This window comes from Salarias fasciatus, chromosome 11 (genome assembly GCF_902148845.1).
Source record: "Salarias fasciatus chromosome 11, fSalaFa1.1, whole genome shotgun sequence".
NCBI lineage: Eukaryota > Metazoa > Chordata > Actinopteri > Blenniiformes > Blenniidae > Salarias > Salarias fasciatus.
The window spans coordinates 18,775,770-18,783,647 of NC_043755.1; the positions used below are offsets into that span (position 1 = coordinate 18,775,770).

The window sequence follows — 7,878 nt, forward strand, 5'->3', positions numbered from 1 at the left end:
TGTTTTTCTTTGTTTGTGCTTGCATTATGGGAAATGTAAGCTCCGGTGCTTTAAAGTTTACCCCACAGAGAGCGTGCAGACGCTGCCTTCCAGTTGCCTCGGGGCTCAGTGTGCTGGGCTGGTTGTGGTGTTGAGGAGTGGATATCATAAAAGCCCCTTCAGGTCCGTATCCTGAGGTGAACTCGGGGCAGCTTCGAGGACCTTGAGTCTCATTTCGTGACATGTTTTGCTTATTAAGTGTTTTTACAGTTAGTCAAAGTTTATTTTTCTCTTTTTTTTTTTTACTATTTCAGTAACTCGTTCATACAAAAATGCATTAATATATGTATTTATTTGTGCTCTGAAGGATCTGGCACAAGAACAGCTTTACAATATGTGTCCATGCTGTGTACTAAATAGCACTGTTGTGATTTATGTAACACTCCAACCTGTTTTTTGAGTAATGGATATCAACAGGAATTTCTCCCGCTGGAGGTAACTTTAAACGCTGCAAAACTTCCTGTGAATGTAAGTGCTGCTTTATTAGCTTGTCTCCAACACTAATGATCTGTTTCTTTACCCAGATGTGGCAACCTCCTGCAAGCGCAACGGCTTCCTCCAGCCTCAACAAGCCCCCAACATCTAGTCCAGCTTCCAAGGTAACCCATCAATCCACACACACTGTCTGTTCCTGAGATTTTTTTTTTTTTTTTTTTTTTTTAGGATTTAAGAGATGTAATTAGGCTTTTGTTGTGATTAAATATTAGAGACCGAGAACCAAAAATTGGAAGAAATGAAGGGGGAATAATTGTGGATATTTGTGGTTCAGATAAATGTGTGTTTTCCTGCTCGGCAACATGGCGTTTGGCCCATTTGGCCATGACAAAGTCTGTTTTTCTTATTGGATATTTGGTTGTTTTTAAGGCTGAGACAATAATTTGATTTAATTAGCTGCTATTTTGATAATCATTGAATATTTTTTCCTCGGCTATTCCCTCATTAAGAAATTTAAGCTTTTTCTTTTAAAAAAAAAACAACAGCATTAATTGCATCTTTGAATTTATCCTATTGGCTGCATAAAATTGGTTTTACGGGAAAATCAGATTTGTGCAGCCTCTACAGTGTCTGTTACACTGTTTATTCATCACACGGACTCATGACGATTAACGCTCTATCCAACAGTTACATCAGACAGATGTTATGCCGGCATCCTCCTCCAGATCAAGAACTCCTGCAGTGAAGGAGCACCCCGAGACCGAGACTGTCGGAGACGATGTGTGCGAGGAGAGCGAGTCCTTACCATCAAAAACGATCCGGGGTGTCGCCGTGACGCAGGTGCAACAGTCAGACTCTTCAGATCCAATAGATGAAGGACCTCGGAGCAGAAAGCCAGGGGAGGGGGCGGGCAAGGGGCTGGAGACACAAACATGAACCACGGTTAAATAAAGACCGTTATTTTCCACGGAGCAGCAAGCCAATTGATCATGAGTCAATTCCACGCACTGTATCTCGACTGTGTGGCCTCAGTGTGAGCAGAGATTATTTATTGTGGATTCTTAACTTGGCTTTAAAACTCAATCACTCTCCCACACACAGAAACACACCACAAACACATAAATCCTCACTCCCAAAAAACAAAACAGAAAACAAATAGTTCAGAAGCGGGCCTCGGCGCTCATTCGTCCCTCCTTCTTCTCCCTCAGAAGTCACAAAAGGTTAGTGAAAGATATGTTTGTCTTTTTCCACTCCAGTGAAGGGTGAATTTGGCTCACTGCAATAAGAAATGGATTACCCGTTCATTAAAGGGGCTGCGTCACTCCTCATTGAGTTGGACAAATAACAAATTAATTCCCTAGCCGCCTAATTTCTCGCTGTTCTCCACTGAATTCCGATAACGTCGAATTGCTGATCACAGCCATGTGAGATCGCACAACTTTTCCTCAATTCATTAAAATGTGCCACAGTGGAGATGCTACGGAAGAGATGCGGCTTTTTTTTTTTTTTTTTTTTTTTCCTCCCCTCTGCCTTTTCCACAACAACTCTTGTAAACAAACCGGGTGTTTATCGTCTCTGCGTCGGCCAGAAGAACTTTTTCTCCGGGACATCCGAACGCGACCCAGAGACGTCTGTCTTCCCCCCAGCCGGGGGAATGTCTCTTGGTTGTGGTGTTTTGTAAAGTAGCAGTAGTATATTGACAGGACGGTATTGATGTTTCAATTAGAGCGGCGTTACATAGTGCTGCAGCATGGTAACACGGTGCGTCTCCTGCCATCTGCTCTGCCTCCACGTCTGACGAACGAGGCACGTGGGGCTAATCGAGCCGCACATGAGCGATGGGACCGCGAGATCTATCGCACACACACACACACACACACACATGCACGCACACTCCTCCTATATGCACGTCCTTATGCAGAAAAATGGGGGAAGGGGGGGGGGGGGGGGGCTGATAGCAAGCTCCTCAGCCCTGCTGTTTAAACAGCCTTCAGAAAGCCTTGTGATTTCTCCCCTCTCTCCCTTCACATGTGCCACAGGAGCAGCCAGCAGGTTACTTCCCTGACAAGGAAACGGGCAAAAAGGAAAAAAAAAAAAAAAAAAAAAAAAAAAGCACCAGATGTACAAGTTAAAATTCTTCAAAAGCTCATCTGATGGGAAGACAAAAATACGAAGGGGAGTGGGGGTCTTCTGCCAGGTTTTTTTTTTTTTTTTTCCCTCCTAACGTGCTGGGACGGTCTGAAATAACAGTGTGCATTATGCCTGGTGTTGCTGCCTGCCAAACCGCACGAATCAAAGACCTCATTGTGTGGATTACCTCGTTAATCTGTTGATGCCATTGAGTAGTATTGCAGGTGTTAATGTGCCAGTTTTTTTTTTTTCTTCCTTTTCTTTCTCTCTACTCTTATTGGGGAGGTGTAGCGTTAGGTTTGTAATCTGCTTTAAATGCTTTCTGGGGAATGAGACACACTGAAACCCTGCCAAGAGAGCGCCGCTATCGTGAAGAGCTTTCTCTTAATACAGCGAGGGAACCCGGCTGACTGAGGCTGCGGCGACGCTGCCAACGGGGACGAGCTACCGAGCTGCACGCCCCACGCCACTTGTTGAAATATATGACTGCATGAATAATGAAGGAGGAAGAGGGGAAGTGATATTGCTAAAGCAGTCCCACAATGACATCCATCACAGAAATGCCTCATTGCTCTCCTGCCTCCGCCTGTGTTCCCTCCTGCAAAAAACTCTCGGGTTGCGCCTCTTTGGTTGGAGCTTGAACCAGAAGTGGCGCTCTGTGCCTGCCTGAGCTGATAGACTTTAGAGGTGACTCTTAAACCAGAAAGAGAGAGGGAGATAAAGAGGCAGAAAGAGAGAAAGACAGAGGGAAAGGGACAGAAAGAGAGGTAATCCTGGCTTTTTTCTGCCCCCAGGGTGGTCTCTTCATCCAGGGCCTCAAAGAGGGGACAGAATACACCTCCCTGCTACAATGGAGGGGACCCACAGGGGCTGTTGCTATCTGTGTGTGTGTGTGTGCGTGCGTGCGGGTGTGTGTGTGGTGTGTGGTGGGGGTGCAGCTTTAAGCAGGCCTTTGAGTGGCCTAATTGCATTGGAATACAGCAGTCTGAGAGCTGGCTCAGATCACGGCGGGCTGCTGGAGGGGTTAGCGCCCGCACCTCGACAGCCACACTCAGCAAAAGAGCCCCGGCACAAAGCGCACAATTAATGCTCTCCCTCTCGTTAACTCGCTCCCCACTTTTTGTCCTCTCTACTTTTCCTCCTCCCTCCTTCTCACCCTCATATCTTAGTCTCTCTTTCTCCTCTCCTCACTTGTTACCCCCCCCCCCTCCCCCCCGCCTCCTTCCTGACCGGCCGACTCAGGATGTCGTCACTCACCCACTGTATTAATCCTCCATACAGCCTGTCAATCTCCTCCACTTTGATGCGCACAACAATTACAGTCGGGATGAGAGGCGTGGGTCGGCTCGCTCTGTTATGTAAGACTTGAAAACCGGCCTTAGTGAGAATTATTGATACTCAACAGCCAATCTGAAAGAAAAGCTCAGAGAGAAATGATCTGTGCTGCTGCATATACTTCACACTCGACGGTGTAGCAGTGCATGCTAATAACCTACTACCCAGGAAGCTGTGTTTTCTGAGGATAGACAAGTAGTATCCTGCCCTCTGCATGAACTGAATGCTTTGGCAGTAAGCTAAACACCTTTTGCCCATCAAAACTCTGAAGACAGTTATCCAGTTGACCTCAGGTTTATTGACTTGAAAAAGGGTAAAACTGTAACACACAAATAACACCCAATAAACTTCCTTACAATCAACCACTAATCACTCATTCTAATATGCACAGATATAAAACAATAATGAGCAGTACAATTCACCACAAAAGAAATCCTTACGATGTATCTCCAATGAAAACAAGCCCAAACATAGCAGCAAATGACCACTAGGTGGCAGCAATCAACCATAAGCCCAAAGAGCTAGCTTGAATTCTGGTATTAGCATGTTACATTCATCTTGTTGTCTAACTTCACAAAATCACAATCTTTCACAAAACAATGATAGATAATGTAAGTTAAGGTTATGATGAACACATTAACACTGGTAAAACAAGTTACATACCAACGATGCTGCGGATGGCATTAGATGAAAGTTGAAGTGACACAGTGGGCAAAGATGACTGTTTCTAGCGATCTCAGCACTTCCTACTTCCTGTTTCCTGTTTGGTCACATGACCCACAAAACATTTTAATACATTTTAAATATAACTTTTATGCTTCAAAAACATTGGAATAGATATGAAACAGATTTCTAAGTGAAAAGAAAAGACATAGAAAAGGAATTAAATGTAACAAAAACAAAAACATTAGTGCCAGCACACTCCCCGTCTGGCAGAAAACTGCCACCATAAAAAAGGTTCTGTAACAGTCCTTACTGTTTCTTAACGGGGGCAATAAGGAGGACAGTTTCGGTAACAGGACGCTGGTAGAGTTTAGTCCCGTCTTTTCTGGAGACCTTGATCTCGACTTTGCGTACCTTGCCGTCTTTGCTGGGAATTACTTGTGTTATCAGTCCCAGTGGCCACTCGTTTCTTTGAAGTCGGTCATCTTTGAGAAGTACGACGCTCCCCGGTTGAAGATTTGGGATGTGAGCCTGCCATTTCTTCCTCGGCTGCAACGATGCAAGGTATTGCTTCTTCCATCTGTCCCAGAAGGTTTGAGCCAGATGTTGAACTCTGCGCCATTGGGATTTGTGGAGATCTTTAACCCAGTCTCCAGGAGGGGCTGAAGGAAGGCTCACTTTCTGGGTCAGGAGGGTTGCGGGTGTGAGAAGGAGAGGGTCTTCAGGATCACTTGACACTGGGACAAGAGGTCTAGCATTGATGATGGCAGAGACCTCGGCCATCAGCGTGGTAAGTGCTTCGTGAGTCAGCTTTGAAGTTCCGAGTTGGAGGAACATGGAGTCGAGGATCCTTCTAGCCACTCCAATCATCCTCTCCCATGAACCCCCCATGTGAGAGGCGTGGGGTACGTTGAACTTCCATGTGCACCCTTGGTCCAGGAGGAATTTCTCCACTGAAGCGTTGTCGATGTTCGATGGAATCTGCAGCTCTTTACAGGCACTACGAAGTTGGTCCCTCGATCGGAACGAATGAGCTTCACTGGACCCCTAATAGCGAGGAAACGGCGGAGGGAGTTGATAAAGCTGGAGGTATCGAGTGATTCGACCATTCTATGTGGACTGCTCTGATGCTCATACAGGTGAATAACACTGCCCACCGTTTGCTTTGAGCAAGGCCACCCCTTGTACGACGCGAAGCCACTGCCAAAGGACCGAACACATCCAGACCGACGTTTGTGAATGGCGGTTCGGTAGAGAGACGATCTGCTGGAAGATCCGCCATCTTCTGTGTCTGAGGAGCACCACGCAGTCTGCGGCACGTGACACATCCATGAATTAGACTGCTCACCCACCTTTTGCCACCGACAATCCAGAAGCCAGCTGTCCGTATAGCGCCCTCTGTAAACAGACGTCCCTGGTGTTGAGTTTTCTCATGGTAGTGCCGAATCAAAAGCGTTGCCACGTGATGCTTTCCGGGAATGATGAGAGGGTTTTTCTGCTCTTGCTGAAGTTCTGCTTCTCTGACACGACCTCCAACTCTCAGAAGGCCATTAGCGTCAATGAAGGGATCGAGATTTTTCAGAGGACTGTCCTTCGAAACATTCTCTTTCTTCCTCAAACAGGCATACTCTGCAGTGTAGGTTTCTTGTTGAACTGCTTGGATAATGATTCTTTTGGACTGAGAGAGTTCATTGGTGGATATGGCTGTATGACAGAGGTGCCAGCCTTTGCAGCGACCGGCTTCGGTGGCAGAGTTCTTCTGGAAGAGCCGGGCAACATGGATGAGTCGGGCAATTGCGTAGTTCAACGAGTTCCAGGAAGAGAACTTGGCAAAGCGCTGAGATCCCAGTTGTTTGCTTGATGTGGTCGTACTCATTGTAGACACCAATGGACGGATGTCGGGATCTGATGATGGGTCCACCAGCTCGAAGATGTCTTTGTCAGGTTGGACTTGAGCATGCTGCTTCAGGAATGCTGGCCCACTCAGCCAGTTGGTGGATTGGAGGCGTGCTGCAGTAACAGATCGAGTGGCAATGTCAGCAGGATTCAGTTCTGTGGACACATACTGCCACTGCTCCGGGCGAGAGTATCTCCTGATCCGCTGTACACGATTACTGACGTAAACGTAGAAACGCCTGGTGTCATTCTTAATGTAGCCTAACACTACCCTACTGTCACTGTAAAAGGTAGTGTCGTCCAGGTCCACATCGATCTCTGAAGTAATGAGTTCAGCGAGATCTACTGCCAGAACGGCTGCACACAGCTCAAGCCTCGGGATGGTATGTTCAGGGAGAGGAGCTAGCTTAGCCTTCCCCATGACGAAGCCAATGTGGATGGAACCCTTTGCGTCTGTAAGTTTGAGATACGCTACTGCGGCGATTGCTTTTGTTGAGGCATCACAAAAGACACATAACTCCATGTGACACTGTAGAGAGAGAAATGTCTGCGTATAGACGTGGTATCTGGAGGCTGCTGAGGTCATCCAGTGATGATCGCCATGTTGTCCACGTCTCCTCCATTTCTTGAGGGAGAGGCGCGTCCCAGTCACTGTGGTCTTGTGTGAGCTCTCGGAGGATGGCTTTCCCTTGGACGGTAACTGGGGCGATAAACCCAAGGGGATCGTAGACACTGTTTACCGTTGAGAGGACTCCTCGACGGGTGAACGGTTTCTCTTTATCACCTATCTTGAAGGTGAAAGTATCACTCATGAGGTCCCAGTTGAGGCCCAAACTGCGTTGCATGGGAAGGGCATCGGAGCCGAGATCCAGATTCTTGAAGTCACTGGCATGGTCACGAGATGGGAAGGCTTCCATTACCTCTCTTCTGTTTGAAGCGATTTTGTGGAGTCGCAAGTTTGAGTCAGCCAAAGTGTCTTGTGTTCTTTTGAGCAGATCTACTGCTGTTTCGACTGTAGGGAACGACTTTAAGCCATCATCGACGTAGAAGTCTCGATTGACGAAGAGCTTGACATCAGGGTCTCCTTCCTCTACACTCTTCCGGAGACAGTAGACAGCCACTGCGGGGGAGGGACTGTTCCCGAAGACGTGGACCCTCATGCGGTATTCGATGACGTCTTTGGATGGGTCATTGTCTTTGAACCACATGAACCTCAAAAAGTTTCGGTCTTCTTCCTTGACGAGGAAACAGTGGAACATTTGTTCGATGTCAGCTGTGACTGCCACCGCTTCTCTGCGGAACCTGAGAAGAACGCCGATCAGACTATTATTAAGGTCAGGACCAGTCAGTAAGACGTTGTTCAGAGAGACACCTTGGAAC

The 7,878-nt window shown here is 47.0% G+C and overlaps 1 long non-coding RNA gene across 1 annotated transcript; it reads left to right on the forward strand.

Moving 5' to 3' along the window:
* The first annotated feature begins 561 nt into the window (after positions 1-561).
* LOC115396279 (uncharacterized) lies at positions 562-3,779 on the forward strand. The gene is made up of 3 exons (XR_003932369.1): positions 562-638; positions 1,162-1,314; positions 3,399-3,779. It is a non-coding gene; the product is annotated as an uncharacterized LOC115396279 (long non-coding RNA).
* The last annotated feature ends 4,099 nt before the right edge of the window (positions 3,780-7,878 follow it).